This window comes from Herpailurus yagouaroundi, unplaced genomic scaffold (genome assembly GCF_014898765.1).
Source record: "Herpailurus yagouaroundi ecotype Mexico unplaced genomic scaffold, PumYag 387, whole genome shotgun sequence".
NCBI classification, from domain to species: Eukaryota; Metazoa; Chordata; class Mammalia; order Carnivora; family Felidae; genus Herpailurus; species Herpailurus yagouaroundi.
Window position 1 is genome coordinate 430,332 of NW_024412604.1, and position 13,683 is coordinate 444,014.

At 47.6% G+C, this 13,683-nt stretch overlaps 1 protein-coding gene and 1 long non-coding RNA gene across 2 annotated transcripts in view; one reads left to right on the top strand and one right to left on the bottom strand.

Moving 5' to 3' along the window:
- The window catches only part of ZXDC (ZXD family zinc finger C), a gene marked incomplete at its 5' end in the record, with an annotated part of 39,191 nt that overhangs the window by 6,215 nt on the left and 19,293 nt on the right, over positions 1-13,683 (bottom strand). The window lies entirely within an intron of this gene.
- On the top strand, positions 10,053-10,522 carry LOC121022263 (uncharacterized). Its single transcript, XR_005786877.1, has 2 exons — positions 10,053-10,154; positions 10,400-10,522. It is a non-coding gene; the product is annotated as an uncharacterized LOC121022263 (long non-coding RNA).

A 13,683-nucleotide genomic window follows, 5' to 3' on the forward strand; every position in this document is an offset into this window, starting at 1 on the left:
GTAGGCCACAGTGTGTTTCCGCCCACGGCGTGCTCTTTCCCTCCTGGGTGTCTGAGGGATTCATCTTTGTGGCAAGTCTCGGTTTTCCCCGGGGGCACCTTTAGTGCCCCCCTTCGCTGCAGGGAATCGCAGTTCCATTACAGCCCTGAGTACTTCCTTCTCGTTTCCGTCTGCCAGGTTCTCTGCCTCAGGGAACCCAATCCCTCCTGCTGGATTAGCTCTGGCTGTTCTCCATGCTCCTCCTAACTGCTCTGTGTGCTTTCAGACAGCAGAGCAAGGCTGGGACAAGGGTGAGGAAGCAAGGCGAGGTGCTAAGGCGCGGGATCCACTCGCTCTTCTTTAACAGTAAAGAAATTCCATGTCACTTCTTATTCTCCCTGAACATGCTTGATATTCCACTCCACCCTGGAATTTTACCTGATGCACTGTTCTGCTTTGAAGTCTTCAATGACCCTAGCATATCTCCCTGAGATAAAAAATATGTACATAAATTAAAATTTTAGGGGCACCTGGCTGGCTCAGTTGGTTGAGAGTCCGACTCTTGATTTTGGCTCAGGTCATGATCCCAAGGTCATGGGATCAAGCCCTGCATTGTTGGGTTCTGCACTGAGCATGGAGCCTGCTTGAGATTCTCTGTCTCTCTCTCTCTCTCTCTCTCCCCCCCTCTGCCCCTCTCCCTGCTCACACTCTCTTTCTCAAAACTAAACTAACTAAATTAAATTAAATTAATTTTAGGGGTGCCTGGGTGGCTCAGTAGGTTGAGTGTCTGACTCTCGATTTAGACTCAGGTCATGATCCCATGGTTCATAAGTTCAAGTCTCGTGTCAGGTTCTGCACTGTTAGTGCCTGGGATTCTCTCTCTCTTTCTCTGCCCCTCCCCTGCTCGTGTGCATTCTCTCTCTCTCTCTCTCTCTCTCTCTCTCTCTCTCTCTCAAAATAAATGAATAAACTTTAAAAAGATAAAATTTTAGTTTAAAAACTTATTTCAATATACTTTCTAGTATCTGAAAACCTGCATCACCATTGCAATTAGTAACGCAAACCCAACCAAAATAACAGAACATACTAGAAACTCTGATAATTATGAAATGTTAAAAATAAAATTGTACTGATGTATCGAGAACAGCGTGACGGCCTGTTTTCCAGGAGGCTCATGTGGCTGTGTGTAAGTATTACTCATTGCTAGACTCAAACAGGGTCAACATACATTTTTGCCAATTAAAAAAATATTACAGATAAATGCTTGTGTGCTTTAAATGTAATTTCATCACAATTATAGCACCCTGCAGCTGCAAATTCAGCTCCTTTGGACAGCTCAGGACAACTACACGAACGAGTGCGAGCACCACGGTCAGCGTGCACCGTCAGGATGGTGCCTGTTTCTCACAAAAGGTCCGATTTCATTTTTCAGGTCAAACAAACATATTGCAACATGGATCAAGGGATGTTATGAAAATCACTATGAAGGAAAGCACCAAGTAATGTACCTTTTTAAGCTACTTTTAAAAGCAAGATTTAAATATGTGTATCTAATACTTACTAGCCAGCTGTATAAGATAAAAGCAAGGTCATTCTGAGCCACTCCTCATTTATTTCACAATGATTCAATGACAAGTGCGTAGGCCAACTCTATCTTACCTATGAAGCAAGAAGTATGATCAAAGCATCGTATCTCTTCAAAACATGTGCTAGCCTGTATGCCATGCAACTAGGGGGAAATGAAGTAAAAATGCTGAGAACAGAATCAGAAACAGATCCCACTTAATTTTCCCAGACAACAGCATTAACATGTTTCCTTTATACCTCATGAAAGACAACAGTATTCCCTGCTGAAAAACAAGCCAGTAACTAGAATATGATTGTATTTTTGTTAAAGGGATGTAAGAGGTATTGATTCTGTAACAGGAAATAAGATGGACTATAACGAGAATATTCATGACACGTAAGCTAAACTGGTTTTAGCTACTCTATTAGCACACACTCCATCTAAAAGGAATCATATACATTCTCTTTTCAGTGTGTACCTTCAAGCCAATGCCTAAGAATCTGGTAGTCCCACAGACGCCACAGTTAAACACTGAGATGAGAATCACTGTCTAACCTGGAGGGCTCTAGCACCTTCTCCGGTTAACAGTCCCTCCTAGGGATGCAGTGTCACCAGCTAAAAGGAACCGCTCAGGCTTACGTATCTGAACACTGCTGCTTTCATGGGATCCTCCTTAAAAGCAGTTCATGCTAGGACAAGAGCAGAACGGTGGGAAAGGTGAGGGCTCTAAATGAACGTGGCTCCCACCCCCACGGCCCCTTCTACACTGTACCTTGGTGCAGAACCTCTCAACATGGCCCCCTACCAGAACCCATGCACGAGAAATGCCAAGCTGGCAAGAGTGACTCAAGGCAGTCTTGACGCCTGTGTGAGTTAATCCATACACGATGCCTCCACGAAGCCAGCACTCTCAGGTGTTCTGGGTCTGGGGCTCTGGAAGAGCTTTTATATAGGCCCTAAGGTGCTGCGCCACAGGGAGCTTGGTGGAGGGATGGGACTCGCTGTCATGAAGGAAAGGCGGACAGGAGAGCCTGCAGAAGTCCTAGACCCAAATGCACGGTCTTAAACTACAAATGGAAGATGACGATCTGAAAGCAGGTTCCTTTCCAACTAGCCATGCTCGCCTCCCCTTCCAAGTCTTCTCATCCATCCAAGGTCCTGGAGCCGGGCCAAGGGCTCCCATCAGCACCCTGAGGAAGCCGCGAGGGAAGAAGGTGGGCCATAAGAGGGAACCTGAGCCCACACACTGAGCGCCCAAGCGCTTGACCTCTAGACTCCCTGCTCAAGAGAAAAAACACCTTTACCTGCTGGAGCCATCGGCACAGGGTGCTGGGGTACATGGCCCCAAATGATACACTGTGCTATCTGGTAATGTGCCATCAACATGTAAAACAGCTGAAAATGGGGGCGCCTGGGTGGCGCAGTTGGTTAAGCGTCCGACTTCAGCCAGGTCACGATCTCGCGGTCCGTGAGTTCGAGCCCCGCGTCGGGCTCTGGGCTGATGGCTCAGAGCCTGGAGCCTATTTCCAGTTCTGTGTCTCCCTCTCTCTCTGCCCCTCCCCCGTTCATGCTCTGTCTCTCTCTGTCCCAAAAATAAATAAATGTTGAAAAAAATTAAAAAAAAAAAAAAAAAAAACAAACAGCTGAAAATGAATTACACACTGCCTGAGTTAGTTATGCAAGCCCACCAATCCACGGATGCTTGAAGGCTTACAGCCAACACATGGAACCCCATGACGGCCACGCAGCCGCCCTCACTAGTAAAGATGCCATGACACTATGTGTAACGTGACTTAATAAACTTAATAAACCGATCTCAAGAAAAACTAAAGAATCCCTTTCTCACAGTGGAAATCCAGAAACCTTTAAAGGGCAAGTCATCTTCATAATGAACGAATTTTGCTTTGATAACCTCAACACTGATCCGAAACACTGGTTTTGTGCTAGATAACTTGAAAGAGCCGGGAGAGGAGAGAAGGAGAAATCCAGCCAGCAATTAAGTTTCTAGTTAAGTAGACCTAAAAAGAGAATCCTGCTCGGGCATGAAATAGCCAGGTGAGCCGGAGTGCACAGCGAACTGTGGTGCAGCATCACCTCACCTTACAGAGCCATCATCAGAATTAGGTGAGACCAGCAGCACAGAGCCTGGCTCAGGCAAGGTGCTCCACATATCTCCTGGAGATGCCCCTAGGCTAACAGCTACAGAACCCAGTGTCATCCCAAGCACGTGACATCCTCGCCCCCAGGAGGGATGTGCAATGGAGATGGTCAGCTCCCTATCCTACACACCGCTGGCTCAGAGGGCTCCTTCCCCCCACCAGGTGGGTAGCGGGGAGCATGATGAACTTTGGGCTCATGCAGGCTTTCTCTGCTGGGCATCCTCACTGAACCACAGAACACAGTGAACTGAGTGCCTATTGCCCAATTCTCCTAAGGATGGGAGGCTAGACCCATCACATACCCTGTATGGTGGCGGGCACTGGGGCTTCATGCTTTCACACTTCCTGTTGTTTAGTTCTACGCGGCTGTTAAAGGATGTACCACAAGAACATGTTTATTCACAAGAAAAAATGTTCGTGCTTAATAGCAACAAGCAGGTAAGAAATACACGTGTATCATTTCTTCAAAACAAGTAACAGGTATAGTTTAGACACGTAGGGAAATGTTTAACATCAAAACGCTGGAAGTGGTTTTCCCTGGGTGGTGGAGCTGCCGGGGAAGGTACGTTAAGAAATCCATGATTTTTCCCTAAGAGCACACCAACATTACCGGAACCCCTGACGGAACGTGCACCCTCAGTTTACGGGCCCACACGTCTGTGCTCCGGCTGTCCCCACTTGTCTGGGGGCCTTGCTCTCCACCAGAGCACTGGCTGGCTTTCGTCACGGACACCCTTCAGCAGGCCTGGGTCACCTCCAGCACAGTGGTCTCCTGCCCCATCAATTTTTTCGAAGCCCGTGTGGAGATTTTAACTAAGTAAGTCTTTCAAATGAACTTAAACCTGACGGGTATTTTTTTTTCTTTTAAAAAGTTCCTTTTGGGGGGCGCCTGGGTGGCTCAGTCGGTTAAGCATCCAACTTTAGCTCAGGTCATGATCTCAGGGTTCATGACCTCAAGCCCCCGAGTCAGGCTGTCTGTTGTCAGTGCAGAGCCCGTTTCTGATCCTCTGTCTCCCTCACTCTCTGCTCCTCCGTCACTCGCTCTCAAAAATCAACATTAAAAAAAAGTAATAAAAAGTTCCTTTGGGGGTACCTGGGTGGCTCAGTTGGTTAAGTATTCAACTCTTGGTTTTGACTTGGGTCATGATCTCACGGTTTGTGGGTTTAAGCCCCACATCAGGGACAGCGCAGAGCCTGCTTTGGGATTCTCTCTCTGCTCCCACCCCCTCAAAATGAACAAACTTAAAAACTGAAATAAGAAATAAAAGGCTCCTTTGGGATTTTAAAGGAAATGAATAAAAAATGTAAATTAACAGTACGAATTGAGTGTTCCATCCAAGTACACAGTAAGCTGTAAACAGGCCCTTATCCAGGCGCAGCATATCTGTCACTAGTAATTCTGATACTTTATTACTTTCATTGCCATTATGAGTGACCTCTTTTTCAGTATTGTTTTTCCGATTATTCTGATAGAAAAGCAACTCATGTGATATATGCAAACATTTTTTATACAATTAGCTACTGGTTTACCCTTATTTGTAATTATTTGAGTCTATTCCCTTGGGTTTTCTAAGCCTGATAATCATCGCTGATGGGCAATCACATCTTCCTATTGATTTTTCTCTAAAGTTTCCATAAAAACGTCCAATGTTATTGTAGTGCTGGTGTGGCTACATCTTCTGATTATAACAGGAACAGGTTCCCCACTGAAAATAATGTTGACTGTTTTTCTGACTTGCTCTCCATTATTAGGGAAATCTTTTTAGTTCCTAGTTAAAGGTTTATGATTTTTGAAAATCAACAATGATGAGTTTTATCTACTGCCTTGTTTGGCATCAGTGAAGATCATGCGGTTCGCCTCTGGCTCTCTGATGTGGCAAATCATACTGACAGCTGCCTAACCGTGACCCACGTGGAACCCTTACACAAGCCCTAGTCATCTGGAATTCAGTGGCTGGTATTTTACTCAGGGGTTCTACGCCCACTTCACTCGCTGAAGACGAAATGCTCTTTTCTTATGTGTAGTACAGCTAGCAGGCTGACTGAAGGTTCTGGAGCCAGTCGGCCTTGGGTGCTCCACCCCGGTGCGGCCATCCATCAGCTGTGCAGCCCCGTCAAGTCAATCTCTCTGTGCCTCAGCTTCTTCATCCAGAAAGTGGAGCATCAGTGCTTACATCTCATAGGGTTGCTGTGAGCAGTACATCAGAACAATGTTGGGTATATGAGCTTCGATGAACTGTTACGCCTCGGTCAGGTGTAGCTCTGGGGTATGCTAACTGAGTGCCTCTTATTTGAAATGTGGCCGGTGATTAGCTATCTGTTCATGGTTTACCGTTCTTTGAAATACTGCCTGGATCTTTACTTCATTAGGTACTGGGCTGTAACGGCAATCCTCACCATGAAGCTTACGATTGCTGCCTGTGTCCTAAGCACACATACGTATGTTTTCCAGGGACCTACAGATGAAGCTACAATCAGAATGCCATGATGAAGCAGTAGAGCGTACCCTGGAAATACTGAGAGGGCCAGTACCAAGAGATCTCGAAAAAGGTTTGGGATAATCTAGCAGCCATAATGCAGTCATCATAGCCCTTATGAAACTGTCCATAGAGGATTAGTCAGGGGCCCATCAGGGCCCCAGGAACACTCTAGGTAAAACACCCAGAGGGATTCCACGCAGACGATGGGGTACACCAGTGATAGCACACTAACGAGCAACCACCTAAGTTGGCACAGCAGGTAGGCACCACCACCTCAGAATCCAGAAGAGGGACAGTGCCCAGGAGCCAGAACTATATCAGGGTCAAGGGCTGCCCAGCAAGAACTGGGACCGCAGGGGAAACACAGCCGTTGTCATAAAACTCCTACCAAAGCAGAGCGTGAACAAGGTCCCGGTTCCTCCTTCCTCCCTCCACCTAATCCCCTGCCAATGCTCCTGCTGGCCAACCTAGGCTAGGAGTCTAGGAAAGATAGTCCTGAGGTCGTGAAGGTCAAACTGGCAAGCTGGAAAGGAGGACTCTAATGGTTCACATGAAAAGGCTGTCCAGGAGCTCCCAGGGTGACAGAGAAACGGGGGCAGGATTTGGGGACAGAATGCGCCTCCATGTACCATCCAGAGTTCAGGACCACCAGACCACACACATCTGGCCTTGGCTCCCAGGGCCTGGCTCCCACCCCTGCCCGCTGAACTCCAAAAGCCAGTGGACTGGAGCCACATACACACAAAGTCCTGCCACTGTTTTCCTTATTTTGCTCCAATAAAAACTAAATGAATGTACGGAAGCACATGCTGTGATGAGCAAGACATACATGCTACTGAACTAACCACTGGGTCCTCTAATCAGCCCTGGGCTAAGTGTTTTACTTAGAATCCTTTACCATAAGAATCCTCACGGGTAATCCACACAACCACCTGGAGAGGCAGGTCCTGTACTGTCCCTCGCAACAGAGGAGGCTGCAGCCGAGGGGCCAGACACCTGCCCAAAGCCACTGCAACCAGAGGAACAGACCTCAACCCCATCCCTGACCCCCACGGTGGTGCTCTGATCCCTAGCCACTTAGCGCTGTCACGAGTCACCGCACATGGCGGCATGGATATAGCACAGCTCTCCGAAGTGTGGCAAAGCCAATCACATCTTCTATGCTGCACGAAGGCCCCTCCTCACAAGGATCAGGAACCTGCCAGAGAGGGCTTTCGGCAGGCTGCCAGGGTCAGACTTCCATGCTCACTTGACAGCAAGGTAGGAGGACCTGCAGGGGGAGCAGGCGTCTACTAAGGAGACAGAAGGGGAGGGAACAGCACAGGGCACGCTCTGTAAAGGTAACAGAAACAAAACAAGGGACAGCAGCTAGTCAGTAGAGGGCAGGCCTGTACGACCAGGACTGAGAAGAGCCTCATCACCAGCTCACCGCCGGGTGCAGGACACCTCAACTCCCAGCCTATTCGGGGACAGGGGTCACGTTTCTCCACCACCACCACCACCACCACCACCATCACCACCACAGGAAGTCCGCTGCCCCAAGCCCCTTTATCTACTTCAGATCTCCGGCCATACCAGCTCTTCAAACCATTGCTCTAGTCCAGGAAGCAAACGGAACCTGGGCCCCAAGGGATGGGCGCGGCCCCTGCCCACAAGTGTACTGCCTGGAGGCTCCCTCTCCGAAGAGCTGCTCAAACACGCTGTGCTTACGCTAACCTGCACAGTCTAACCCTGGGTATGTGAAGGTCAGCGGTGCAGAGGGTACTACCATGGACAGCTGAAGCAAAATCATCCTAAGGACAAGACCAGGTGGCCTCCCTCCCCATACCCCCCCTCCCCCCGTCTGCAATCCACTTTGCTCCCCCATCACGGGTCACGCCGGCCACCCTGGGCGCCTACATGGAGCCTACGGGGTGTAAAACAGCCCCAAGTGATCCTGACACACATTCTCCCACGCCACCAGGGAGCGTTTACTCCAGCCGCAGTCCAGACTCCCCATCCACCCTGCCGGGGGCCTTCATGACGCTCAAGTTCATAATCCACTCTTGCAGGTCCGGTGTCTGTGTGAATGTTCCCAGAATTCTCTTCTAGAAAACAGGCTGTAACTGAGGCATGTCCTCAGTTAACGGCCAGCCCGCGCTGGGGCCTTTCTCCCGTCTTCCCTTAGTGTGGCTCTCCTGCTCTCAGCATGGCAGCGCGGGAAGAAATGGAAGGAGCCTAGTGACTCCGATGCCTAAAGATTTTTGCTTTAATGTGGGGGCGGGGGGGGGGGGGGATGTGTGTACATGTATTTTAAAAAACAGATTTTTGACTTAATTTCAGAGCTCAATCCAACCCAATAAATCAAACATTCCAGTGGCACAGACTGACCAGTGGCAGCAAGCACAGCATCTCACCTGGCCGTCCACCCGCAAGCCCATCTTCCAATGTGGGACGAGCTGGCTGTGCTGAAGGAGCCACAAAGGGCCCCGCCCTGTGCTGCCAGGCCCTCACCTGTTCCTTACTGCTTCCGTCACCCCCTTCTGGGAAGGGAGACCAGTTCCAGACTCCATGTCTCGGTTTGCAGGTAAAGCGGCTGGGGAGCTCGCCCAAGTGCCCCAGGTGTGACACCCCCCTCCCCCCCTGCAAAGCCTCCACTGGTGTGCTCCATCCTGGCAGAATAGCTGTTCCACTTCCCACGACTTAAACTGGGGGTCGATATTTATTAATTACATAATTAATGTATTTTCAAGTACAAAAAATAAAAATGGTGAAAATGATTTAAAAACCCATAATTTAACACTCAAGAAAAACCACTATCCATGCAAGGATATTTGTTTGCTCTACCATTTGTGTTTCTATGCAAATACATGCACAAAATGTGTCTGTCAACGACACACTCGGCTTTTCTTACAAACACGGACTTACCAAACCTATGCACAACGTGTGCTTTGCTGGCATAATTATGAGCTATAAATATTTAGTAGTACACAGCTCCACACTGAGCAGCAGCTGACATGTGGGCCCTTACGTAGATCCCTGGATACTTCCCTGAGAAAAGTCCCAAAATAGTTATTTCATGATTGAACGTTACGCAGATCTTTTGGCTCTCGAAAACAGTATCAAATGACCGTCCAGAAATGTCACACTGCATCCCCAGTGAGGCTCTCCCCAGCACAGCCCGGGAACGCGTTCCTCGCGCCCCCGTGTGGGCTCTGGGTGTCCTCGCCTCTGAGTACCGAGCACACCCCTCTGATGCCGAAGGGGACGCCTCTTCGTGTCAGCTGCCTCCTGCACAGCGCTTGCTCAGGTCCCCTACCCCTTTTCCTAAGGATGCTTTCATCTTTCTTATTATTTCATGCTGTGTCTGTTCCTTCAAAACCTTTCCGCGTCCGCGGATCTCCAAGGCCTGTGCCTCTGCTCTGCTCTGGGCATCTGTGCCCCATGAGGAGTGTGCTCCCCAGGGAGAGCGGCGTGGCGGCCCGGGCGTGAGGCCGGCTGCTGAGAAGTGTCTACCTTAGAGAGCTACCGAGAAGATCAAACGCGAGCTGAACCACAGAAAGCACACAGCTGAGAACAAAGTAGGCACTGGCTATCCGAACAGCTTTCCATGCCTTTCAAATTCCTTAAAGCCCTCATCTTCGTTCTTTATCCTGCACGGAACCTTAGTGTTTCTTCCCAAAAGGCCGTCACTCGTTTGCCATAATTGGAAGAACCATATTGACGTGCACAAAGAAGAACAGCCACAGGCCTGTTTATCAACGAGCGTCCCTCTGTGTCCTGGCCTAAGGCCACGGCTCCACCACGGTTTTCATGGCTGCAGCTTGTGAGGCATCCCCAGGCAGAGGGCACATCCTCCAGGTCAGTGTCCCACGTGTCCTCAGGAACCTCTGCCCCTAGGTTCCTACATAAGTGCTCTGAAATCTCCGCGGAATTTCAGATAGAATTGTGTTAAAGCCTGCAGGAAGTGTCCGCCTGACTGCTGTAAAGGTGGCTTTCTCTTTTTTTTTTTTTAATTTTTTTTTCAACGTTTTTTATTTATTTTTGGGACAGAGAGAGACAGAGCATGAACAGGGGAGGGGCAGAGAGAGAGGGAGACACAGAATCGGAAACAGGCTCCAGGCTCCGAGCCATCAGCCCAGAGCCTGACACGGGGCTCGAACTCACAGACCGCGAGATCGTGACCTGGCTGAAGTCGGACGCTTAACCGACTGCGCCACCCAGGCGCCCCTAAGGTGGCTTTCTCTTGAGCACTCCACTGCTGTTAGCAAATCTTGATGGCTCCATCAAGACAGCTCCAGCATTTACCCACTTCTTCCTGCCAGCAGCCACCATCTGCCCTGCTGGGGACAGCAAGGAACCCCTACCTGCTCTCCTTGACCCTTGACCTTAGGGTTTACTTTCAAAAGAGCAGCTGGAATGATCCTTTTAAAAATATGTCACTTTCAGAAGGCATCTGGGTGGCTCAATCGGTTAAGCATCTGACTTCAGCTCAGGTCATGATTTCACAGTTTGTGGGTTCGAGCCCCTCGTCGGGCTCTGTGCTGACAGCTCAGAGCCTGGCGTCTGCTTCAGATTCTGTGTCTCCCTCTCTCTCTGCCCCTCCCCGTTCACACTCTGTCTCTATCTCAAATATAAACAAACATTTAAAAAAATTATTTTTAATAAATAAATAAAAAGGTGTCACTTTTCTAATTACGTCTTCATGTTTCCCCATCTGACTGTGAGCAAAAGCCAAAGTTCCAGCACAGCCCCAGGCAGCCTGGCCTCCCACCTGCTCTCTGATCACTTCCGTAAAGTGAGCCTCCTCACTCTGACAACAGAGGCCTTTCCACTGAGAGCACCCTCCAGCCTCAGGCTGGCAGGGGCTGTCCCTTTGCCCACATCTACCCACACGGCTATTTCCCTTCCTCCCCTCCATCAAGGGCCTCCTCCTCTGTTGAGGCCTCCGTCTACCCTATTTGAAAACTGCAAACCAACACAGACCCCTTTCCTCGTTTTATTCACATTTACCGTTTGAGTTACTGTTTTTGTTTATCCAAAACTCCCCTCAACTCCACCCCCACCCCCAACTCCCACATCAGAATGCAAGCAGTGATGCCCATGTTATGTACCTGTCCCTGCATGGCAGGCAGCAAGGACGTGTATCAAAAGGAAGGAGTCACCACATTTGAGAACATCATCTTTTCTCTGAGTCAAGTTTTGTTGTCTTCTTTTCTTCCTCCTCCTTTATGTCCTACCCACTCACAAAATTTCCCCCTGGTTGCTCCGGAATTTTTGTCACTACTGTGAATGTGGTATTTTCTCCACTGTATTTCCTAACTAGCCACATCGGACACTTCTCATAGTTACACGTTTATGTTATAAGCAGTTACTTACATGTCTTTAAACTAAAGAGTTTATTAAGTTTTCTTTTGTTTTCCAAGTAATTTTTACTTTCTATCCTACCACACTATGGTCAAAAACATGTACTACCAAATTAGGTTCTTTCCCCTAAAGACTTTACGGCTTTCCTAATTTGTTCAGTTTAATTTTGATAAATATCCCATGGTTATGGAGTAGGACCTACAAAATCAATTTTATTAACCCCATTGTAAATATCTTTCATATGTGTATTGTTTTATGCTTAATTTGCAAATAATGAGCTAAATTACCCATTTCCAATATTGGTAGGTTTTCATTTACCCAGTTCTAGATTTCCACCACTTTTTACTTTATCTTATTTGGTATTATAAGTTTCATATAAATATTCACATAATGGTTATTCATATAACCGTTATATTCATATATAAATATTCACAAAAATGTTATAAATCTTAGTCTTGCTGTTGATTACATATGTGGACAGCAGCCAACAAAAGGGAAAGTCTTCTCTGCCCCAGTTGCTCTGAATTCTACGCTTCTGATATTTATGATTAACCCCTGCTTTGTGATTGTTTTATCCGGTCTTAATTTTAAGCTTCCTAAATATTCCCATCCAGGGTGTGCCACCTCTAGACAACCCGTGATAGAGATTTTCGCCTTTTGACTCTTGCCAAAAAAAAGTTAGGGCAGTCACGTGCATTTACATTTTTACTGACACACAGACACGGTTTTGCTGTCTACTGCCTCTTCCATTAAGTGCTATACATTCTTTCCTTTCCCCAACCTCAGAGACCAGAAAAACACACATCCATTAGTAGACTTGATGTCGGTTGCATTAAAAAAAGTTTGTTTTGCTATCAGCTTCAAGAATGAAAGTTTCTCTTTACTTTTTATATTTTTATATTTGGCAGGGGACCACAATACTAAAGATACAGAAAATGGCGCAATTTTACTTTCTGTACACAATAGCAACCCAATGGGAATAGTCTTGAATTTCAGACCCTATACCTTATTTTTCCAATCATTCAGACTGCACATTTTCTAAGAATCAATACGCACACTCTGCACTTAACTACACTGACAACAATGACCCCCAACGGTGTTTAAATGGCTTAACTCCACTGAGTCCTGTTTCCCTGCAACTTCTCTTAGACTTATTATTTTTTTGTTTCTTTATTTATTTTTGAGAGACACAGAGAGACAGAGCACGAGCAGAGGAGGGGCAGAGAGAGAGGGAGACACAGAATCTGACACAGATTCCAAGCTCTGAGCTGTCAGCACAGAGCCTGACAGAGGGCTCGAACTCACGGACCATGAGATCATGACCTAAGCCGAAGTTGGACGCCCAACTGACTGAGCCACCCAGGCGCCCCACATCTCTTAGACTTATTACACAATAATCATTGAATCCTGAAAGCCAAAAAGCTCCCAAACCCACATTTCCCCCTCTAAATCTGGTGCCAAACAATTATTTAGTGGCTAACATCTGACATGAACTCACAGGAATATATTTAACTGAGAAGCACTGACATATTAACTAGGCATGTTAAGAAATATAGAACAGATGTACCTTATTACCATTTAAAAGTTAAAATATTCCACCTCCAAACCTCAGCCAGCACAGGTTAACGTACATGAAGATATTCCCTGGCCCGGTCTGCTGGGAAGGCCTAGGCACAATGACACCCAGGTAGCAATGAGCAACAACCACAAAGAGTGCCCTGACCTTGGTTTCTGAAACCATTTTCCAATAAAAGGAGAAGTGGCTGAAAACTGGGCTGGGGCAGGGAAAATACAAGACGGTGCCACAAGTTAGAGAAATGCCCCTGAAAAAAAAAAAACAAACAGGGCATGTTGAAACAGCACAAGAATCCTGGGGCACCTGGGCGGCTCAGTGGGTTAAGCATCCGACTTCGGCTCAGGTCGTGAACTTGCAGTTCGTGGATCCAAGCCCTGGTCGGGCTCTGTGCTGACAGCTTGGAGACTGGAGCCTGCAGCCTGCTTTGGATTCTGTGCCTCCCTCTCTCTGCCCCCCCCCCCCCCAAAAATAAAGATCACACTGTCTCTGTCTCGCTCTCTCAAAAATAAAGATGAGAGAAAGAAAGAAAGAAAGAAAGAAAGAAAGAAAGAAAGAAAGAAAGAAAGAAAGAAAGAA